The sequence below is a fragment of the Amblyomma mixtum genome, chromosome 10 (assembly GCF_055824585.1).
Source record: "Amblyomma mixtum isolate Tamu chromosome 10, ASM5582458v1, whole genome shotgun sequence".
Classification (NCBI taxonomy): Eukaryota; Metazoa; Arthropoda; class Arachnida; order Ixodida; family Ixodidae; genus Amblyomma; species Amblyomma mixtum.
In genome coordinates this window covers 48,616,792-48,639,627 of record NC_143021.1, presented here as the reverse complement: position 1 = coordinate 48,639,627, position 22,836 = coordinate 48,616,792, and the positions used below count along the sequence as shown (strand labels likewise).

General features: G+C 43.4%; 1 pseudogene; it reads right to left on the bottom strand.

Annotated features, from left to right (window-relative positions):
- Window positions 1-203: 203 nt before the first annotated feature.
- LOC149325727 (uncharacterized) overlaps window positions 204-22,836 on the bottom strand; it is a 47,058-nt pseudogene continuing 24,425 nt past the window's right edge.

Here is a 22,836-nt window from a genome sequence, read left to right as displayed (position 1 = left end):
TTGAAAGAGAGCCACACCACCGCCACGGGAGTCTCGGTCTTTCCGAATGACTGAGTAGTTGGGTGGTGCGATTTCATGACTCGAAATTTCTGGTGAAAGCCAAGTCTCCGTGACGGCGGCAATATCAGGTTCCCGATCAATTAATAGGTTTTCTAAAGATTCTACTTTGTTTACTATGCTCCTTGCGTTTACATTTATGATGGTCACCTCTTTAATCGCGCTCTTCCCCGTGTCGTTGGTGGGCTCCTTTTTTCGACTGTCTCCTCCTGCACTTCGTTTTTTTTCAACGGAACTTTGTCGTTCGTTTCGTCATCCCAAACAAAGGCACAGCTGTTTATAAATAATTTGTCGAAGGCAAGGGAGACTTTGTCCCTTTTTTGTCGATTTTCTTTTGCACTGTTCCACAGTTTTTTTCTGATTTCTCGAATTCTCGGAGAGAAATCTTCCCCAATGGCATGTCATTAAGTTTAAAACCTTTCGTGTCTTTAAGTTCAAAACCTTGCTTCAGTATTGTCGACTTGTTACGGGCATCCAGTTGTTTAAAAATTACCGGTCTATTCTTATTAGCCTGCGGTCTGCCTAGCCGGTGAATACGTTCAAAGGCAACTGGATCGAGCTTTAGGGTATCTTGAATGATACTTTTGTTGACAGCCTGCTCCAGAGTTTCGGTTGATTCTTCTTCATCTTCTGGTAGTCCATAAACAATTTAGTTGGATCTCCTGCTTCTGTTCTCAAGATCATCTATTTTTTTTTCCAGGGTTCTATTACGTGATTCATGCGAGAAATCTCAGCTTGACAAGACTGCACTTTAGTTTCTAGAAGTGTTATGGCATCTAACTTGTTTTCCATGTCCGTCAGCCGTTTTTCCTTTATTTCTTTAATATCTTCCGCAATATCCTTCAGTTGTTTAGCGATTTCTGCCATTTCAGGGCCAGGATTTGTTTCTACGTCCCCTGACAACAGGAGGAGTTTCCACAGGAATACAGCAACATCAAACACCTGCGGGCACGCCAGCACTACCAAGAAACGGTCGCTAATAATCTGAACTGTAATAATACAAAAAAAATTTCTTACGTACTGCATCAAGTTTATCAGTAAAGAAAAATGTTCCACCAAACAAAAATTGATAATGTGAAATGCAGTACAGTGTACATAAGTAATGGAATATGAATATGGTAGTACACCATAATACAGACTAATAGCACCAAGAGTTGGCTCAGGAGTTTAACCCATGCACCTCCTGCTCAGATAAAAATATTGCTTTTTCAATTAAACAGGAGACACAACAGAACTTATTAAGTATAATATGTCAGGGTATTTGTAGAAGAGTTGTGGTATTTGCGACGATAACCTCTGCAAGCCATAGTTTGTACGTGATCTGGCCCTAACTATTTCGCTCTGTCTTAGTTCATACGGGGACTGTTTAGCTTGATAGTTTTCTTGAAATTTCGGTGTATTTGCACGGTATTGGCGTAGCGCTTCCAGAGATAGTTTTTGTTTAATCAGTTGTTTTACCTGAAGAATGCTATATCTGGTAAAATATGGGGCAGTGCTTTCCGTGTAGGGCACATTTCCAATGGCCCGCATAGCTCGTTTTTGTAATGATAATAGGTATTTCATATTTGTCTCGGTTGTCGTTGACCACACCAGAGAACAATAAAGGAGACGCGAGTGGACAAGTGCATAGTATATTTTACGTTTAACCCCAGTCGGGAGAAATGATCTTATTTTATTCAGTAAGCCAACTGCTCTAGCTATATCTGCTCTTAAGGCGTCGACATGAGGTGACCATGACAGGTTTTCATGGAACACGATTCCTAGGAATCGGATCGTTGATGTGCGCTGAATGGATACTCCCTGAAGTTCTATTGGTAAGGGTGGAAAATTTGTTGGTCCTTTCGACCTGAACAATAAATATTTTGTTTTTGTCGTATTCAGTTGTATCCTATTTTAGTTTAACCGTGTATTTCTAAGCGAACTATTAGCTTCCGCGCATATTTCATGTATGTTATTTCCTGAGAAAAAGACGTTTATATCATCTGCTACAAAACCATTTTTCGTGCCCTTGAATATTAACAATACCATTAATGTATATAGTAGAAATAATACAGGTCCAATGATACAGTTTCCATCTCCCATTCGACTTTATTTATTATCGTGAATTGTGACCTGGAAGTTAAATAGCTCTTTATTAGAGCAAATGATACACCTAGGGTGCCGTAATAGGGGAGTTTACGCAAAAGAAGTTCATGCTGTATGCAATCAAACGCCTTTCGGAAGTTTAAAAAGACCTAGTGTGAACAGTTTCGTTCCTATGTTATTAAGAATTTCTTCTTTAATTCCAAGAAGGGCTTTTTCCACCGACCTATTTTTGCAGAACCCATACTGCTCCTTCGTTATTATGTTGTGTGTACTTAGAAAACTGGTTATCCTAGTTATCATGCTAGGTTATCATGCTAGGTTATCAACTGGTTATCATGCTAGGCTCGGTAAGAAACCACCACCGACAGTAACTTCATGCTCTCGACCCAGATGCAAGACATGCAAACATTTACAAAGGGACACTACGGTTAAAAGTACGGCAAGCGATTTCAGTTTCGATATAAAGACCAGTTTTGACTGCACATCGTCCAATATTATCTACATGCTCCAGTGCTCCTACTGCCAGAAACAATATATCGGAGAAACCGGACAAACAATGAGTGCCAGATTAAACGGGCACCGCGCTGACACAACACGGAATGAACAGAAGGCAGTGTCGACCCATTTTAATCAACGCCATCACAAATTCGACGAACTCAAATTGTTCATTCTTCAGTCAGGCTTCAAATCGACTAGGGACAGAAAATACAGAGAAGCATTCCTAATCCACAAATTTAAAACACTGCAACCAACAGGGATCAACATGTCCAGAGGAAACCTGGAATCTCTCAGGTACATTCCAGGGTCAGCATAATTTTAAATTAACAGATGTCTTGCACGTGGTCAGACTATTTCCTAGAACCTCACATAAGTATATTGTCGCTCCTTGCACCCTTCCCAAGTCATATCTTCCACCCCATTTCCGGCCTTGTCACCCTCTTCCTTTGTTCACCCTTTTTTTTTTTTCTCCTAATCCCCTGCTACCAGTTCTCGGAAACCATGACACTCCTGTTACCCCCTCTGCCCCCACTTTTTGGCTTTCTCTGAACACGAGCCATTTCCCCCCCCCCCTGCCTAGTCCTTCCTTGGAAATGCCCCCCTTCCTTTCTCCTTCCAGTGCCAGCCCCCCCCCCTTTTTTTTTTTCCCCCTTGTTATCATTTCCCTGTACCACGCTGACTAATCCTTTTATCTGAGTTTTGCAGGTTCACCCAGCGCCTCCCCCCCCCCCCCCCCCGTCGCAGCTCGTTCAAAGCCTTTTGTTCATTGCATACCCCCCGGATATAGGTTGTTGCACTATTGCAGCCTAGCGAATGATGATTCACCTCCCTCCCCTTCCTGACACGCATCCCCTCCCACACCACTTTCCTTCCCCACCCCCGGGGCCTTCCTCCTCGGAGCGAAGGCCCTATATAATCCCTGCCGATGATGAACGCTTTGCCCAGACGAAGACAAGTCCCCTTGTCGAAACGTTGGCTCTAGCAAACTGAGGTTTTCCCCTCCCTTGTTCATTTTGTGATCACCAAGGACCATCTACCGCACCCTCTCTCTACCATGGACTTCAGTCAACGGAAGATGACGGAACAAGGTAAGCCTCTCCCCCTTCTTTCATTGGCACATGTAGCGTTGATAGGTGATAGTCAATACAAGCACATCCACAATCACTTTCCTCCCGGAGAACATGCACCATACATTAGGTTTCAGAGCGGCGCCAAAACCAATGACATAAGGAAACTGATAGCCGCTGCACCACAGAACATCACGCACTTCGTCATTCACTGCGGGACTAATGACCTGAAACACAGCAGTGCGGAACAGACCATTGAGGCCATGAATACACTGGTACACGAGGTCCATGCCAACAGACCAAACACGAAACTGCACTTGACAACCGTGCTTCCTAGGGTAGTCAACTTGCACCACAGACACATGCCACAATTCCGCCAACTCGCAGCTCACGCACAGGACTCGTTTAAGCTCAACAATTTTTTGCTGGACATGGAACATTACCAAAAAGACGTTGAAATCATCCACCACGCTCAGATCCATCATGACCCCGAGGCACTCCTGGCCAGAGATGGACTTCACCCTAATTTTTTTGGCGTCCAAGTAATGGCAGACAACATAAAGTACCGGCTGAGAAACACATTTAGGCGGACGCTACAGCCCACTCATGCTCCCTCTCCCACTCTGGCCAACACTCAACAACAGACCACCCACAAAAGCGACAACACCCCTGAACGAACACAGCCTGCCCCCGCTAGGACCCAGGACACCTCCACACAGTTCACTCCAGAGACTCGCGACGCTGGCACACAGACGGTAACCGTGGATCCCACACCAGCGGAACAGCACGTAGGAATCACACCGAAAGTAGCCACTAAACAACAAAGCGACCACTTCACACAGACACCTAAGCGATTAGTGACGCACACTAGCACCCAGATTGTCACCGACGCGGACCTCGACACCGATACCACCCCCAAACAGAAGTCCCCTAAACACACAACACCCGTCAAGAGGTCCACTCGGCACAAGCGCAGATGACTCACATCTGGCAGCACCAATCGCCCCGAACCCAAAAGACGAAATTTCCTGGTCGCCAGAAAAATAGCCACTAAACAAACTAACTACCGATTCCACCTACACACTTACAAATCCTACTCGCAGCGCAGGACAATACCCAAAGGACTTCGAGTTAATGTTAGGTGCTCCCTCGGTGCGCTCAGGCCTGAACTCCTCGCTCGATGGGAAAAGGTTTCAAATGACGCATCCCTTTCATTCATAGCTATTTTAAAAGAACATTGTCAAGAGCAGTTAAATTCCCTCGATGATCAACTTAGTAAGATAGAACTAAATTCGGGCGAAAGCCAGGCACTAGCAGATTTTGTAGCCAGAAAGGAACGCAAGCTGCACGATAAACAGCAGCATAAACAAATTAGAGATAAATTTCCGCTAGATACGAATACATCTGGACAGTTTAACAACCGCCCTCCAATTTCGATACAGACAAAAGATGCGTATTTTCCGCCGCAGGACACTGACAGCAACATTGTCGATATTTCCAAATCCCTAAGTGATAGCGACAAACGGATTCTGAAGCATGGCCTTACATTTTGTCCAACTAACAATAATTTTAACGAGTATGAACTTCACAGAGACCTCACAGAATTTGCGCGAAGATTGCGAATTAAGGAATTCTTTGCCGAAAAAGCAAACACCCCAATTACTAACCTAGCTCTTTCCTTTAACACGTGGTCAACACGTGCTCACCCTACTGCAGTAACCAGCCTTAATCCCATCCCTCTCAAAGCCGAAAGCACGTGGACGCCGGAAGCGCAGCAGAGTCCCGAATTAGACTTGTACATTAAATCTGTCTCGAAAGAAATTATAGACCAAACAAAGCAAGCTCGAAAACGCAGAAACGTTACCCCAACGGAACAGGCTACTCTGAACCACTTAGCTTCTAGAACCGATATAGTAATTAAACCTGCAGACAAAGGAGGTAGCATAGTTATCCTGCCAGCCGAAAAATACAAAAAAGAAGCTTTTCGGCAACTTAACAACCCTTGTCATTATAGGAAATTAGATTCAGATCCCACTTCAGAGTTCTGCAAATTGATTCTGAACAAACTGGCAAACTTACTATCAAGAGAACTAATCACGCAGTCCGATTACCACTTCTTAAATCCGCTAAACAAACAGGCAGGACGCTTTTACCTACTTCCCAAAATCCATAAGGTTTCCGCAGAAGACTTGTTTACCGCAGATATCCCCGGCAGACCTATCGTTTCAAACAATAACACGCCCACAGAGAACTTATCAATTTTCCTGAACAACTATCTTGCAGATATTCCCACCCACCTCCCTTCCTTTGTCGAGGATACACCGCACTTTCTCCGCATAATAGAGTCTGTGAATGACGCTTCCATTATCCCAGCAGATAGCATACTTGTCACACTTGACGTCGCCGCTTTGTACACAAATATTCCCATTAATGAAGGTATCGACGCACTCTTAAAAATTCTAACTCAAAGTCCTCACCCGCACGAAACTGAAGTGTACCTCACGCTACTTGAATTGGTACTAACACTCAACTACTTTGAATTCAATTCTTCTTACTACCTTCAAGTATTTGGAACTAGCATGGGCACTCCCTTCGCACCCACCTACGCGAACATTTTTATGGGGCTACTAGAATCTAAACTTCTAAATTCATTTCTAAAAAAACCACTCATATACCTGCGGTACATAGACGATATTTTCATGATATGGGAGCATGGGGCTGAGACCCTGAAGGCATTCGTCACACATTTCAATTCATTCCACCCCAGCATTAAATTCACCTTCAACTCCTCGAAAACGCAAGTCAATTTCCTTGACACCACTGTCCATTTAGAAAATAGCAAGCTCAAAACCACACTTTACAGGAAGCCTACTGACCGACAACAATACTTAGATTTCACTAGCCATCATCCAAGACACTGCAAACAAGGTATATTCGTAGGACAGGCAACGAGACTAAGAAGAATATGTAGCGACGACGATGACTACCTGAAACACCTCCACTCGCTAAAAAACACACTAATCACCAGAAACCATCCACAGACAACCCTTAATAATGCGCTCCAACGAGCAACCACTTTGAAACGAGATGTAGTTCTTAAAAAACGAACAAAAGCTAACAGTCAACGACCTCCTGCACTTATAACGAAATACTCAAACGCGCTTCCAAACATAAACAATATCCTGCGGAAATACCACCCCATTTTAACTGGTAACGACCGTCTCAAGAAAATATTTCCCGACGCACCAAGGGTAACATACAGACGCAACACAAACCTGAGGGACATCCTGGTGCATGCTAGGCTCGGTAAGAAACCACCACCGACAGTAACTTCATGCTCTCGACCCAGATGCAAGACATGCAAACATTTACAAAGGGACACTACGGTTAAAAGTACGGCAAGCGATTTCAGTTTCGATATAAAGACCAGTTTTGACTGCACATCGTCCAATATTATCTACATGCTCCAGTGCTCCTACTGCCAGAAACAATATATCGGAGAAACCGGACAAACAATGAGTGCCAGATTAAACGGGCACCGCGCTGACACAACACGGAATGAACAGAAGGCAGTGTCGACCCATTTTAATCAACGCCATCACAAATTCGACGAACTCAAATTGTTCATTCTTCAGTCAGGCTTCAAATCGACTAGGGACAGAAAATACAGAGAAGCATTCCTAATCCACAAATTTAAAACACTGCAACCAACAGGGATCAACATGTCCAGAGGAAACCTGGAATCTCTCAGGTACATTCCAGGGTCAGCATAATTTTAAATTAACAGATGTCTTGCACGTGGTCAGACTATTTCCTAGAACCTCACATAAGTATATTGTCGCTCCTTGCACCCTTCCCAAGTCATATCTTCCACCCCATTTCCGGCCTTGTCACCCTCTTCCTTTGTTCACCCTTTTTTTTTTTTTTTCTCCTAATCCCCTGCTACCAGTTCTCGGAAACCATGACACTCCTGTTACCCCCCTCTGCCCCCACTTTTTGGCTTTCTCTGAACACGAGCCATTTCCCCCCCCCCCTGCCTAGTCCTTCCTTGGAAATGCCCCCCTTCCTTTCTCCTTCCAGTGCCAGCCCCCCCCCCCCCCCTTTTTTTTTTTTCCCCCTTGTTATCATTTCCCTGTACCACGCTGACTAATCCTTTTATCTGAGTTTTGCAGGTTCACCCAGCGCCTCCCCCCCCCCCCCCGTCGCAGCTCGTTCAAAGCCTTTTGTTCATTGCATACCCCCCGGATATAGGTTGTTGCACTATTGCAGCCTAGCGAATGATGATTCACCTCCCTCCCCTTCCTGACACGCATCCCCTCCCACACCACTTTCCTTCCCCACCCCCGGGGCCTTCCTCCTCGGAGCGAAGGCCCTATATAATCCCTGCCGATGATGAACGCTTTGCCCAGACGAAGACAAGTCCCCTTGTCGAAACGTTGGCTCTAGCAAACTGAGGTTTTCCCCTCCCTTGTTCATTTTGTGATCACCAAGGACCATCTACCGCACCCTCTCTCTACCATGGTTATCCTATTGTTAATCATGTGTTCTGCTATCTTAGAGAAGACAGAGAGGATTGATTTAGGACTGTAGTTATTTAAATCATCAAAACATCCTCCTTTATGAATGGCTGTGACTCTTGCTAACTTCATTTTGCTTGGAAATTCGCCTGTTGTCATGATAAGGTTGCAGATGTGGGCTAATGGGACTGCTACAATACCACTCACTGCTTTTAATGGTTTTGGCTTTATGTCGTCGGGGCCAGAAGCTGAATTATCTCTCATGGACATAATTACTCCCTGCAGTTCATATTGGTCTGTTGGGGCCAAGAAAACAGTCGAGGAGCAGTTATTAGCAATATAATGTTCACAGGGTATGGCAAGAGGGACATCAGAAGAGGAACCTACTGTGAGAAAATGTTTGTTGAACAAGTGTGAGATCTCTTTTTCAGAGGCACCAAGCTTATGAAAATTAATCTTCTTGGTGTTCGGTTTATTATTTACTGATTCTCTAAATGTCTCCCACATAAGTCTGGAATTGCGGGCAGTACTAAGGAATTTGTTTATATAGTATTCAGATCTAGCTTTTTTCATGTCCTTATTCAGTTTATTGTGTGATTTTTTTATAATCACGGAGGTCATTTGCATCTCTTGTGTTTAAAAATCTTTGGAAGAGGTTGTCACGAGATGTCATCCTCTCGTACAGTTCCATGGTTATCCGTGGTTTCCGAAATTTCCTGCGCTTTTTTTTAAGCTTGAGGGGAAAACACTGCTCGTAAAGGGACATAAATGATGATATGAACGCATCACAAGACTTATTCGATTCAGTTTCAACTAATACGTCATTCCAATCAAAATTTGACACAAGGTGTGCAAGCTTTTTTACGTTCCGCTCAGAGTATATTCTTTGCAAGAGCTCTTCATTTGATCGAGTAGGTGGATTCCCAGGTAGAAAACAAAATATTGGGAAATGGTCACTTATATCTGATTTTAAGGCATGCACTTTGTCATCCTCAATATCAAAACTCGTGATACAGAGGTGAAGTGTCGTTTCCGTAGTCAGTGTTACTCTTGTTGGTTCACTGATTACATTGCAGCACAAATATGCGTCTAAAATTTATTTGAAATTTTTGTACATTGGGTTGTCAGCGTTGTTACATTGATGTTGAAATCACCAACCGTGACAGTTTGAAGATTTAGTTGAGAGCCTTTTTCTAGCAACCTTTCTGCAAAGGATAGAAAATTTTTGAAATAAGCACATGGTGGTCTGTATACAACAGAAAACAATATATCTGAGCACTCTATGGCTATACATTCATGACTCTGATCTATACATTCATGACATTCATGACCTTAAATTCAGGAACTATTTTATACTGCAAATCAGAGCGGAAATATATACACACACCACCGCCCCATTTTTCTGAACGAGATGCTAAGACAGAGTCGTATCCATCAATTGGCAGGTATTCCTCCTCGGATGAGAGCCATGTTTCGATAAAACAAATGAAATCAAAAGAATGATTCTTGGCAGACGGGATTATTTGAATTTCATCAAACTTGTTACGTAAACTTCTCGCATTTAGGTGAAACCCCGACAGTTTACAGTTCTTATTTAACTGCGGAACAACTTGAGAAAAATCAGAAACTGAAAGCAGCATTTCAATTTAGAATAGCCAAGGATTGCTTGCACTGCATCCACACCCTTTGGGCGTAACTGTTTTTTACGGCTCCCTTTCGGCATTGCCTCCGCCAGTGAAATGCTTCAGAAAGCACTAAACTCGGTATTTGACGTACTTCCTGGGGTTCACGTCTATGTTGACGATGTGTTGATTTGGGGCTAACCCTAGAAGAACAAGAAAAGCGCCTACGAAGTGCACTAAAAGCAGCTGAATCCGCAGGGCTTACCTTTAACGCTGCAAAGTGCAAGTTTAGTGAACAAAAGATCGCATTCCTGGGTGAAATAATTTCCAGCAAAGGCGTCACGCCGGATCCAGGATTAATTTCCAGCATTCAGGAGATGCCAAGGCCAAGAGGCAAGCAAGCAGTACAGAGACTGCTAGGGGCCACTAACTACAGGGTCTGTTCTGAAAGTAGTAGGACTGGTTTTTTCCTGGGCGAACGGGCGGAGGAGAGGCGGTCTGCGCGTGCAGGATCGTTGAAGGGGGATATTGGGAATGCTGGGGAAAATCGGCAGTCGGCTCTCGGCCGTTGAAGAGAGGAGGTTGCTTGTACTGTGAACCCCTGTCGAAACGTCTCGTCACGCAGAATCGTCGAGCGTTTACTGGATCAGCGATACGGGATCAAAGTTTGAGTTAATCTTGGTAAAACGGGCAAAGAGACTCACAACATGATTAAGGAGGCCTACGGTGACGCTTCCATGGGTAGATCAGGTGTTTATTGAGTGGCACAAGCTTTTCCGAGAAGGTAAGGAAAGAGTGGAGGAAGACGACCGCTCCAGACGCCCTTCGACCAGCAAGACCATCAAAAATGTGTAGAGAGTGAAACATTTACTGAACAGAATCAGAATGATTGCTGATGACTTGAGCATTCCTCAAACCCAAGTTTTTGAGATCGTGACAGAAAACTTATCCATGGGGAAAGCGTGCGCGAAGTTGGTGCCGGGAGTGTTGTCAGAGGAAGAAAAGGCCAACCGGTAGGATCTTCTTCATCATCTGAATGAGGACCCCGATTTTTTGTCCAGCACAAGGCGGCAACGCTGCCTCAGCCCCCCTACAGCCTCGACTTGGCCCTGCCAGACTTTTTCCTGTTCCCTAGAACAAAATCGACGCTCGAGGGGAAACATCACGGATCGGTAGAGGCGGTTCAATAGGCCATGACGAGGGAGCTAAACAGCATTCCGGTCCAGGCGTTCCTGGAGGCGTACGAAAACTGTAAAACTCATTGGCAGCAGCGTGTAGGTGCGGAAGGGTGCTACCTTGAAAAATTGTAACCGTTTGTACTATTCTCTTGAATAAATTTTGTTTAAAAAAATGAGTCCTACTACTTTCAGAACAGACCATATATTTTAGCAAATATTAGCCGAGTTTGGCCCAGCGCACTTCATTGATAAGGTCTCTTCTCAAGCAAGACGTGTGGTTCTAGTGGACTGCCAACCATGAAACAGAACGACGGGGAATTTGTGAGACAGTGAGCGCAGCTCCACTGTTAGCAATTTATGACACAAACCTGGACGTAAAAGTTACACCAGATGCCTCGCAATATGGTGTTGGGTCGGCTCTGCTGCAGAGGCGTGATGATGAATGGAAGCCAGCAGCATACGCATCAAAATCGTTAACTCAGACTGAACAGCGCTATTCTCAAATTGAAAAAGAAGTTCTAGCGCTTGGTTTTGGCTGTGAACGATTTCATCACTTCGTTTACGGACGCCCTGTGAGTGTAGAGAGCGATCACCGGCCCCTTATCGACATAGCAAAGAAGACGATAGCTGATATGCCACCACGACGGCAGCGTTTCTTTCTGAGGCTTTTAAAGTATGATTACACAATCGTATTTCGTCCAGGCTAGCAGAGGGACCTGGCAGACATGCTATCAAGATCATCCGTTCCTGGAGACGGCACCGCCGTGGATACCACCGACGTCGAGGTCCATGCCGTCAGCGTGGTGTCAACGCTCGTCAGCAACACAACAGCCCAACGCCTTGCACTTGAGAACGCATGCGACCCGTATCTCAAACTGGCATTTCAAAACATCGAAACATTTCAAGCCTAGAGACACAACTCGCGACAGCCGCCTCTGAGCTTTCGGTCGTGAATGGGATACTTCTTAAGGCAACAAATGTTGTAATTCCGGCGCGAATGCGAGCGTAAATCTTGCAAAGAATTCGCATAGGACACCTAGGAATGGGAAAGGGCAAAGGAAGAGCGAGGAAGTTAGCCTTGTGGCCAAGCATGAACTCTTACACTGAAACCCTAATACAACGGTGTGCTGTTTGTAGAAGGCATGCTTACAACCAGCCAGCTGAGCCACTCATGCTTCGATCTACAACTTGACAGGCTTAGGTGCTCGTTGGTGCTGACATTTTTCAGTACGGTGGCAGCCATTACTTCTTTGCTTACGATTCTATGTCTAACTTTCCAGAAGTGGAAAAGCTTCGTGACCTGTCAATGCACACTGTGAATGAGGATCATGAATAAATCGAGCGAAGCAAATGAAAACTTCTGGCTGGGTTTTTTAAGCTACAGAGTGAGTCCCTTGGAAGACGGTCGGTCTCCTGGCGAAGTGTACAAGGATGGCGTCTGCGCACCTTTGTGCCTTATTTCACACCTCAGACGTCGGTTCCTGTGACGAAACATAAGCAAACAATTCGAAGCCGCCGTTCTTTGCCCCCCCCCCCCTCTGCAACGCAATGACGTTGTACTAGTCAAAGGGACGTCATGGATAGACAGAGCCAAGGTCTTAGCCCCAGCTGCGCCACAGTCCTTCTACGTCCGCACAGAGAAACGGAAAATACTACGCCGCAATCACCAGCACTTGCTGGCCAAAAAAGAATCGTTCATTCCAGACCTGTCGGCAAGCGAGTCGGACGGTGAACAAGATAACCAACATATCCGACCATCTGATGACGCACAGACACCAAAGATTGCATCCCCGCTGGCGAGTGCGAGAACCGCGAGTCGTCAAAGTTTTTCCTAATGCTACCCATGAGATCCCAGGGACAAGCCAGGCCGCCAGGACATCTTGCATATGACGCCAAGCAAATTAGCTCAAGACGCTGAAACATTTATTTTCCGCGAGAATGGAGAATGTGTCGTATCTGCAGTCGGTGACACACGCATGCACACTATCCACCGGCCAAGCTATGGGGAGCACGCCGCTATCTGATGCGCGAGAACCCACTCGCCCTCTTGCGCAGCGAGTGTACTATAAAAACACTCGCTGAATAAAGCCGTTCGTTCACTGCGCTCTGAGAGCGTCCACGTTTCACTTCGGCTAGTCATGAAACGATGCACTGCCATTCTGACCTTAGAATCTTCAGTACACGGATCCCATGGCGGAACGAGGGAACAAACACGCCCGATATAGCCAGGACGTCCGGGGCAGGGTCTTGTGACGGATACAATAGGTGAGGGTACGGGACCAGCAAAACGCATTGGCGGCCTGAGAGCTGATGAAACTTGTTTCACAGGTGAAACAATTAATAGAGCCTGTAGAACAAGAGATGAAGCTCAGAAGATCAAGGTTTCAGGCTAGTTGGTAATGCATTTAAAAGAAAGGAACAGCGCGAAGAAACGCGTACACACGAAGGAACGACACACACATGCGCGCTGAGTGACAACTGAATTTCCCCGCTGTTTTGGGTACTTTGTCGTTCTTTTTTTGGTTAATGTTCCCCACCTTTTCGCTGCCCTGTACACTCTTTTTATAGCTGGTTTAATGCCATCTGATTGCCGGTTACCGCTGCAGCAGCCTTGTTACCCACCCTCTCATGTTTTCCATTTAAACGTCTTCCCACCAGCATAAAATTTCATTTGTGAGTCAGCGCTCGTGTGACCGTGTTTCTTCGCGCTGGTTCTTCCATTCAAACGCATTACCAACTTGCCCGGAACCTTGCTCTCCTGTAACAATACGTAGGTTACAAAGGAATGCGTATCACAATTTGGCAAACTCATTATAGTGCACAACAAGCAGTTCGCATTGAATCCAGCCTCACGTACCGGTACTTTGATTGTTATACTCCTACGCACCAGCCTTCTTCATATCCTGTCAAATGCTGCTGTATCAGTAAAAGTAGACACGACACAAAAGGAGTATTTAATACTGGACAACTAGAAGGTGGCATTCACCAAGCGCTGCCCGAGTGGACGGTGTGAGCGCGGAATTAGTAAATGACTTGAAGCGCGAACTTTTTTTACATGCACGCAGGAAATTTCGAACGTTCCAGCACTTTTCCTTCTTGTCGCCGCAGCCTTAATAATCACCAAGTGCGGCTCCTCGGTTCTGCGCATGCAACGCCTGCCTGCGGTGTCACTTGCGAATTATCTGCAAATCACTGCGTTGATGCTTTGCTCATAGCTCCCTTTTATAGTGGGATCGTAGATCTCCAAGTTTATTGCAGTTATTTTTTCCGGGCATAGTCAGCAGCGCTGCAACTTTGCGCAGTTCAATCTAAGGTCTGGTAGAAATAAGTACGACGACCTCGAATGTATCTTCAGCGAACTGTATCCGCATTCTGACATTGCCATGTTAACGAAACCTGGCTTGTCACTGATGCGGATGTATTCAGACCATGTGCGTACAGTCGTGAGTTAAAAAGATTAGCACAATGACGTCACCGGAGCAGCGAATACCGCAGCGCATGGCTGGCGCGGCGCCATGCTTTGTGAACACGGCTGGCACATTTGTTATCGGCGTGCTCGTAAGCACCGCCACAAGCGTTGCTGTCTGCGTCTGTGGTGGCAGGTCACTGGTGCCAATCTTTGTTACTCGCGACTCTACGAGTCATACTATTAAAATCGAGAAACAAAACTATGTGGCGGTGTGTCAGTACTTGTATTTAACTGCTTGGAATGGGAGTAACTCCCAGAATTTTGCTTCATGACACCACATAACGAAATACTCCCTCTTCGCTTTAAATCATACCTGTTCAGTATTCACTGAAATTTTTTAAGTCATTTCATTTTAAGTCATTAAGTCATTTTAAGTCATTTCAATAATATTATGCCACCCTGCATGTACTGAGCCGACTGGACTAGAATATGCAGGTTGCGTCATCCTGCAGGCGTAATAAATAAAATTGCCTTTATTAGTTAAACCAGCACGTTTTCAAAGTAACATTGTCGGCGGTGGTGCGCGCTACATTACCATAAGACCATTAACTCATTAACTATAATCGATTAGTAATTTTCTAGCTGTTTTATTTGGCTGCGTAATATTTATATATGTTTGCAGCCTTCACTATGTAATTAAAATCAGTTAAATAGCCTCTCAGTTACTACGTCGTAACTGTGTTCTGCTGCACAACACCGATCACAGGACTATTTATTTGACAGGCTCATACAGGAGTGGGAACAAAATAAAACACACTTGGAGCAATACTACACAATGAAACAATACATCTAAATGTAAATAAAATACAAAGATTAGAACAGTACAGACTAACAGAAAAGGGCACACGTTATTCACATCTATTTAACAAAATGGACTATAAGCGGCATTCAATGGAAAAGGTACACTGCTTTTTGGCCCCAATAAACGTTTTTTTTTTAGAAAGACGGATCGTGTTCCTGAAAGAAACTTTCGATCTTCGCGACAAATGCATCAGCAGATACCGTGGTCACAAAGTCGCGTGGCAGTTTATTCCGTAATTCGATGACTGATAAAAAGAAGGAATACTTGGATGTGTTGCAGTGGGAAATGAAAGGCCTGATACTCTTGCCCGTGGTTTGTTCTGGCTGAGCGCTGGTACGGCTGTTTTAGGTTCTCGTGTTTGTTGATATGAATGCAGTCATGTTAAAGGAGGAAAAGAAACTTTAAGGCAATAACGCGTCGCCGGATCGCCAAAGTTTTAATCTGAGCTCTGTTGCGTAGTGCGGTTATGCTGACGTTACGTGAATACTGTGAATATACAAACCAAAGTGGTTTATTCTGAATTCTTTCGAATTGATTGACAAGATACGTTCGATGCGGGTTCCAGATAATAGTGCCGTATTCAGGGATTGGTCGTGCAAGTGCCTATTAACTTGCAAGCCTAGCCTTCGCAGGCGCCCGTGCAAGTTTCCTACGAAGGTATCCCAACTGCCTATATGCCTTTGTACAGGAGTGACAGAAGCCAACAGCCACAGAAACCAAGGGGCACAGGGGATTTTTTTAATTAATATATTTATTTTGTGGTGTTGATCCATTTAGAATAATTCTGAATATGTTATCGCTTAAAGTTAATTGATAGAAAAGCAGAAGAAAAAACAACCACATGCCGCCGGTGGGATCCGAACCCACGACCTCCGAATTACGCGTCCGGTGCTCTACCTCTGAGCTATGGCGACGGCTGTCAAACCTTCTGCTTTCGCGGGTATTTACATAAAAGTACGCGTTACATAAAAGTGGCTCTTTAAAAGCTATTGAAAATTACAGGCCTATTTCAATTCTACCTGCGCTTGCGCAGATTCTTGAAAAGCACCTATTCCGAGTTATGTACAGTTTTGTTTTCACGAAAAATATCTTATCAGAGGCACAGTTTGGTTTTATTGAAGGTAAAGGAACTGTTCTGTTATTAGAAACTTTTACTGATATCATTTACTCATGCTTTGATAATAACAAATTCGCATGTGGTCTGTTTTTGGACGCTAGCAAAGCTTTTGATTGTGTTCGGCATGACCTACTGCTAGAAAAACTTGATGTCATGGGCTTTAGGGGTCCTTTTAAAGATTTGCTGAAAGAATATTTTTCTAATCGGGCTCAAGTTGTTGAAATAAGCGGGCATCGAAGTTCTGAATCATTTTTGTCGGCAGGTGTTCCACAGGGCTCTGTTTTATCGCCTTTGCTTTTCAATTTATTTGTAAATGATTTATCGAATGCTGTCGCAAAATGTTACATCTTTCAATACGCCGATGACACGTTATTGTTGTCAACAAATACTTCGTTGCCTCTGGCCATGGATGCTCTTAGAACAGATGTGGTGCATGTTATGAACTGGTTCTTAAATAATTATATTGCAATTAATCAACAGAAAACTAAACTCATTTGTTTTCGTAATACTCATAAAAAGCCTTCTTTTGTTGAACCATTGTTTTTACATTCTTCGCATTGTCTTAATTGTTCTTGCATTCCAATTAATTTTTCAAATAGTGTCAAGTACCTTGGTATACTTTTTGACAGTGATATGTCTTGGAACAGTCATCTTACCCTAGTATGCAACAAGCTTCATGGTTTATCATGTGTACTATACAATGTTCGTTATTTATTACCTTTTCAGACTCGCAAGCTTATTGCACATGCTCTCATTTATGGGATTCTCAGATATGGAGTCACTGTTTATTATCATTGCTCAAAGACTTGGCGAATGAAATTAAATGCGATACTAAAGAACATCCTTCGATCTGTGGCATACAACACAAATGCTTCACCTGATTGCAATTTGTTTTCGCTTTTACAGCTGCCCTCTTTTGATGCCCTCTTCCATCATGTAGTCATTCGTGCTCACTTTTGGGAGAGTACATTTTTGGTGCCTTTCATTCCTGCTCGTCCTTTTCGACATCATCCCCGTTTTATGGTACCTCGCTGCTACACTCACTATGGCCACTTCACTCGTAATTATTACATACCAAAAATGTTTAATTCTCTGCCTGATTCAATCTTTTCAGTTTCTTCGTTGTCTCTATTAAAGAACTTCTTAAAAACACATATGTCGGTAACCTAAACTGTTTCTTTGTTCTTGTTTTGCCTTAGGTATTGCGGTTTATCATTGTTTGCTTGCTTTGTAACACCTATTGTTTAATATATCTGTCTTTCATCGATTGCCGAGTACTGCCCTACAAGCCTTTATGGCTTGGGCAGACTTGTCTTAAAGATTGTATTCTGTTCTCTGAAAATAAAGGTGTTTATTATTATTATTATTATTATTATTATTATTATTATTATTAAGTTTACAAGTAACCTAACCTTGAGAGTGTTCATCAGCTCCACCCACGTTCATAAGCGGCGGACGTAGCACGTCCTGAGTTACCGCTGATGTGACGTAGAACGTCATCGAACGGCGAGGGTGGAAGCTGTGTGAGAACCCTCTTATGCTTCAATGGCGTCAAGGCTGCCAGAACAGAGACCCTCGCTAAGCAATTAAGCAAACAAGGGAAGGGGAATGAGGGACTCGTTATAAATATGACAGAAGCCAACAGCCACAGAAACCAAGGGGCACAGGGGATTTTTTTTAATTAATATATTTATTTTGTGGTGTTGATCAATTTAGAATATTTCTGAATATGTTATCGCTTAAAGCTAATTGATAGAAAAGCAGAAGAAAAATCCCCTGTGCTCCTTGGTTTCTGTGGCTGTTGGCTTCTGTCATATTTATAACGAGCCCCTCATTCCCCTTCCCTTGTACAGGAGTGTTTGATATGAGCGTCCCATTTCATTTTGTTTGTGAAGGTTACCCCCAAATATATAACTGCGTTGACTTCTGTTACATGTAATCCCATTAGGTGGTACGAAAATTTTAAAAGCACCCTTTTTCGTGTTATGCAGATGTATGAGGTTTTTTCCGCGTTAATTTCCATACAGCATTTCTGACACCATCTGGCAATATTTGCTAAGGAAGAATTGAGTCGTATCTGGTCATTACTTGTGCGCACTGTGGTGTCGATAACGCAGTCATCCGCAAAAAGCCTTACCAATACGCCAGGTTCGACTTGGGAGTGAATGTCATTAATGAATATGATAAAAAGGACTGGGCCCAGCACAGACCCTCGTGGAACACCGAAGTAGACATCCAATACTTCATTCAGATTAAGTATCACTTATTTTAACATACTGACTGCGGTTTCAGAGGTAAGCGGTTATCCAATTTACTATGTTAATGTGAATCCGGATATTTTTCAGCCTGTCGATTTATTCGGGATGGGGCACTCTGGGATGGGGCACTCTGCTCTAGCAAAGTCTCTGAATATCGCGTCAACTTGAAGTCTCGAGTTAATTACTGCGGCAAAGTCATGCGTTATTTCCAGAAGTTGAGTTACGGTAGAAGGCCGTTTACGAAACCCATGTCGTTTGGGGTAAAGTAGGTTGTTATCTTCTAAGTCAGTTGTAATTGCCTTGGTGATGATATGCTCCATTATTTTAAAACAGCAACTCGTGAGTGAAATCGGCCTGTAAGTGTTTACCAGTAACTTGTTACCTCCTTTGTTGATCGGAAGTACCTTTGCACAGAGCCAATATGTCGGCAGGGTGCTGTTTGAATCAAATAGGCAAATGTTACATGCGCTAGAAAGCGATCTTTGAACACAAAAAGCTTGTCCTAGGCGAAATACCCTTTTTCTTTTCGTTGAACTTCACAAGGACGAGAAATTGCATGTGTAAGAAAGGAAAAAGAGAGCAGACTATTGAACTAGAATGCTCATCTAATGTCGATCTTACTTTAACACAAGAACTATATGTTGGTATGCTACATACTGACCCGAAAAACGCGGGTTCGATAGCAGCCGGGGCGTTTGTATTTCAATGGAGGCAAAATGCGTGTTGTCCGATGTCACTGCGCTTTAAACCACAGGTGGTCTTAATTATCCGGAGCACCCCACTACTGAGTGCTTGATAGGCTCAATCGCTTAGGGACGTTAAAACCCTATAAATTAGTTATCTTAAAATAACGGCTTGCTGGGTTAGTTGGCAACTGCACTCTTTGTGATAACTGCTGTTGGATCGAAACTGTAGAACATCATCATCAATAACGGCTGAAAAAAGACCTTTCATTCACTTGTTAAAAACTTGAACTGGGCGAACGTATATAAGGAACCCGATCCATCTGTATCCTACGATATTTTTATGTCCGAATTAAAAATTTGCTACAATGCTGCTTTCCCACTCACAACAATTGTTCGGCACAAGAAAGCAAGAAAAGAATGGATTACGAATGACCTTTTTAAGCGCATAAAACGCAAGGGTAAGCTGTTCGAACAGTTTCTGCGGACGCGTGATATTGCAAAGCTGCAAGAATTCAAGCGGTTCAGGAACAAACTTTGCTCTGACTTAAAAATTGCCAAGTGTAGATTTTATCAACATAAGTTCGAAAAGTGTGGAGATAACCCCCGAATAACATGGAAACAATTCAATGAACTAAACACTACGCACGTTTCTGGTATACCATTTGAATTAGTTATAAATGGTGCCACTTATTCGGAGCAAAACTTAGTTAACCTTATCAATGATAATCTAGCTAACGCAGGTGCTGAAAACTTTTCATCTCTTTCATTGCCTCGCAGCAGTCTGGAGAGATATATAGGGCAGACGCTGCTTGAAAGTGCATTTTTAACGCCCACTTCTGAGGATGCGATAAACCTTATCATAAACTCGTTCGATAACCGATCGGCAGCTGGCCACGACGACATTAAAGCTGCACCTATAAAAGAAACTGCCCACTTAATCTCAAAACCACTCGCTTACATCTGCAACAGCATACTCGCTTCGGGAATCTTTCCTGCGAAAATGAAGATAGCTCGTGTCGTCGTCATTCACAAGGGAGGAACATACAGTGACCTGAACAACTATAGGCCGATTTCAGTTTTGCCTCTTTTTTCGAAAGTGATTGAACGTGTCATACACAAACGCCTCGACAACTTTCTTGCTGCAAAAAACATCATATCAACAAAGCAGTACGGGTTCAAGAAAGGAAGATCAACTGAAATGGCCCTCGTACATATAAAAAATAAAATAATTAAAAATATTGAGGATAAACGCTACACCGTTGGAATATTTCTAGATTTTCGCAAGGCCTTCGATTCCATCAAACATCATACTTGGCTAAGAAAACTGGAAATATGTGGAATTAGGGGCATAGCACTTCAACTCATGCGCAGTTACCTTGAGTCGCGTTTTCAGTTCGTATGCCTACATGGGTATAAATCAAACCCAAAGACTGTAAAATATGGTGTACGCAAGGATCTATATTAGGCCCTTTGCTCTTCTTGATCTATATAAACGATATAGTTAACATTCCTCAAACTGATGATATATTATTATATGCAGACGATACGAATGTATTCTTCTCTGGAACAAATCTTCATGAACTTGAAAACACTGCTAACACGTGGCTATCAAATCTTAGTGTATGGCTAAACTTAAATAGTCTTGAACTCAAGGAGAAAAAAACTAAATTTATGCTTTTTTGTGCAAAAAACAAGCCAGTAGATTAAGATTTTAACCTTCGCTACGGCTCTTGCTACCTTGAACGTGTCAGCTCCCATTCCTTTCTAGGAGTTAAATTCCATCACAACCTAGGCTGGAGCGACCACATAGACCAGACCCGTGTCAAGATATCGAGAGCTGTTGGTATGCTTTCCTGGCTTCGAGATCTTATACCTTTCTCGCTGAAAAGACAGTTGTATTTCTCTCTTATCCATTCTCGCATCAGTTATTGTCTTCTTATCTGGGGTACTTGTAACAAAACTGGCTTAGAAAAAATATCAGCCCTGCAGTCGCGTGCCGCTCGGTTACTTTTACCTGCAGGAGACGACACAAATAGTTGCTCGGCAAATACACAGTCTCGAATGATCCCTGTGAAAACCATGTATGAACTCAATATATGTGTGTCTATTTAAACAAAATAAAAAAAAATTACATTAATTTTTTTAACACGTACCTAAATAGATCTACTGGTTACAGCTTGCGTCAGACTTCTGTTGTGGTAAATAGGCCTCGTACTAACCACGGAACACAATCAATTGAGCTCCAAATCATGTTGATGTGTAATTCTCATCCGTTTGTAATAGATGCTGGTAAAAATAGTTCCACGCCCAGGGGTTTTAAACGCATCTGTTCGTCTTTCTTTTTGTTTAACGTTGTGTCCTAGACGACGAAATGCTTACTTCTGGTTCCGTTTGAAGTAATGTTATGTCGGTTCGAACAACCCTAATGTATTGCATTTCTGTACCATTTTGTATATGATTTAGTCCGTATTATTATTTTATTATCTGTATATATTAACAAGAACTGTTTATGATGCGTCTGTTGTGTAAGTGATGGCAAATACAGCCTTTTTTTGTTGTATAATGCAATACCGCTCCTGCTGCTGTACCCAGACGAGGACAAGACCCAGTCAGGAGGTTTAGCACCTCCTTTTGCCTTGCCTCGTGGGCAATACCTGTTTGTTGTCCGAAGGAGAAATAAACAAAAAAATATCCTGCTTGAGTGCCCTGCGTATGCTGACGAGCGCGTATACCACGAACATTGCATGGAGGAGCTCTCTAACAATAAAAAAAGTGTTCTAGGTCCCTTAGCCTGCCGTAGGCAAACGAGACGTGCTACTTTTTTGCATATTTAAATGACAGTGGATATCTTGACAAGGACTACTTTTACCTTGCATGCTACTCTCCTGCATTCTTCAAGCTGTGGACTTCGGTATCCCTTTTGTTGGACTATCCACTTCATCATTTGATATGTTTGGTCATTTCTCGCCGACGCACTTTGGTACGCATTTAATGTTATCTTCTGCCCGTTTTATTTCTTTAATTTCACCTTTTCTACCCCACTTCGCTTCCTCCTTCATCTCCTATCCATCTATTCACCACGCAGAGTAGCATGCCAGCGATTTTTAAACGCCAGCCAAATTCTCTGTTATTTAATTGAAGGGTCTCTCTCTTGGTAGCATTATACCCAAACCAAAGCAGTCGGCAATGTCACTGGTTGGTCTGATTATAACTTAGTCCCTACGAGTAACTGCGCTGACATCTTTTACAAAGTGTTTTTCCGAAGCGCTTCAATGCGACCATATATACACTTCAAGAAATAAAGCACTACAAAACACATGTATAGATAAGGCGCTACAGAAGTAGGTATACCCAAGTAGCCCAGCAACAAACGGGACCATAGTTCCCCTCTTCCCTCTTTGTGTTTTGAAAAGTGCTTCTAAATTGCTCATGTAACCCATTGGATTTGACTGCGATAGATTATTGAGTATAATCGACCGG